Source organism: Echiichthys vipera (genome assembly GCF_963691815.1).
Source record: "Echiichthys vipera genome assembly, chromosome: 20".
In the NCBI taxonomy this organism is placed as follows: Eukaryota; Metazoa; Chordata; class Actinopteri; order Perciformes; family Trachinidae; genus Echiichthys; species Echiichthys vipera.
The window spans coordinates 17,461,941-17,464,330 of NC_139845.1; positions in this window are offsets into that span (position 1 = coordinate 17,461,941).

A 2,390-nucleotide genomic window follows, 5' to 3' on the forward strand; every position below is an offset into this window, starting at 1 on the left:
TAGCGCTGACACTAATCTTCCAACATATCAAAGTTTTACAGAACTATAGTAACTGATAGCTGCCTCTTGATGCATCAGTTCTTCGATGTTCCTTGTTATCGCCCACAGACCACCCTACCACTCTGCCCGACTCGCAAGCGGTGACAGCGGTAGGCAACTGAAGGGACGCTGCGATGGATGATGGGCAGGAAGCTCGGCAAATCATTTTATTCGGACCGAACTTTGATAATCATTTTATTCCAACCGAATCAAATGATTGGTCAGACTTTTATCAGAAATATATGAAAATGTAATATTGATGAAGTTTGACACCTAGTGGATTTCTTATATATCGTAGCATTTTAAGATTACAAAAGAGTGTAAAAATGCCAGATAGGTAAGAATCAGGTAAGAATTGCTTTATGGGAAGATTTGAAACCTACATTTACTTTTAGTGCATCATCAACCATTGAAAATTTGAATGTGTGCCTTTCAACTCTGTTTTTTTTCCAGATAATAAATTGTGACGCTAAAAATACCTGAAGTTGTAAGTAATCAGTATTATTGAAAGAGGATGTTTCACAACTGCTATCTAAATGCCGTGCTTAAATAAACATATTTTAATGCACATTTTGAAGATTCACATTAGAAAAGCTGAAAGGAAACGGCAAAATTCGACAAAACTTTCTCAAATGTGCATAAACCATTTTTACACCTGTTTGAGGTGGATTTTACTGTTATTGAAATATGGTTGATACACTAAGTGGGATATGGAAACACCTTTGTCGTATCAGTTCTAATTCCTCACATGGCTGACCAGCTGTTTCCACTGTCTGCAACTTCCCGGATCTTCCCATAACGTGTCTTCATCTCCAGACAGCATGAAACATGGATAATACCAGCTGAGATTAAAGAACATTTCAAACTTGCCCAGCTGAATCAAATTCATCTCCCACCCCTGGGTTCACTGCAACAGGTTTTGTTTGACTTCATCCTGAGAAACCAGTCTCTGCCTCTCTTTTATAAAGGTGATGGTGTTCAGCGGTGGTTTTGTTTCGGCTGCATGCCTCTTTCTCCTTTCCTGCTCTAGGATATCTGCAAGAGTTGTCAAGACCCTACCATGACCCCATCAGTACGTTTGCAGCTGAGCCGAAGGTTCTCCATGGTTCCTTCCCTCAAGATAGCTTGCAGAGAGACAAGTGTTTCCAATGGTCTCAACAGAGTATTCTGCTTAGTTGACTGAAGTGCTGGAGGGCCTCTTTTGCACTGATCTTGTTCTTGCCAGCTTCTCTGACGAGTGGAGTGGGAGTCTCCGTATGTCAGGGAGAGTCTGCATTTGGCAACTTTGAACTCCTCTACTACAGAGGACAGGGGGGGCTGATGTTGGTAGATCCAACACTGGAATTGTTAGGGAAGCCAGACTTGCCTGGAAGTTATTTTGTCTCGTCTTTTTCAGCCACTCTCCCATTTGCTTCTCTATGCGGAATGTGTTGATTTTGTCTATCAGTGTCTTCATACCGTGTTCCAAGGCACTTGATTTTTTTTTTCTTGGATTGATGGATGATCCCTTTGGACAAGTAGTGTGAACCTGCTTCTTGGCTTGCCCTTCTGGATCACCAGGCAACTTGATTTTTTGAGTTTGAATGTCACCTTTGCTTGACGACCTTCAGACCGCTCTCTGGTGATCAGGTTGTTTTTTGATGAGGCAGCATATTCTGATGGGTTGTTATGGTTGGATACCAAAATCGGTACTTTTAAGGGTACCATCTCAAGCAGAGACACCCACGGTCTGAGACTACGCCCCCCCCCACAGCGTGTTCAAGTCACAGGAGGTCAGGGCAATGGGGAGCTGGGGTTTCAGTATCAGTTCCGTTTGGTTAAGATATCGGTTCAAATGTAAACAACGCCCAAACCTGTGGTTTGCTTGTGATATGGGCTCATGTGGTCCTTCTGCTTCCACCTTTGTCTTAATCCCTCAGTGGTAGAAGGAATACAGAGGTAGGATTTGGAGATTTTGGGTCATCAGCTATGCAGGGTTATTTTAGCATTGCTGTGTTCCTCCATTTATTGTATTTATTATTTTTACTATTATGTTTTGTTATCTCAGAATTCAAAGGGTACAGTGTTGTTTAATTTCAAATGATACGGTAAAAATCAATAAAAAATCTACATTATAAAACAAAACCTGATTCTACAGTCATTGTAGTGACTCTGTGAGACTGTATGTAGGCACAGCGCTACTTGGAGCTAAAGGACCAGCATGCTAACATTCTCATTATTAAAAAACTAAGCTGTTCAGCAGGTACAATAAGCATTAACACAGGGGAAACACAGAAAATATTTAGTAAAGATAGGAAGGGGTAAATGAGGATGGAATAACAACTCAGAAAATTTGTTACATGAACTTTTAT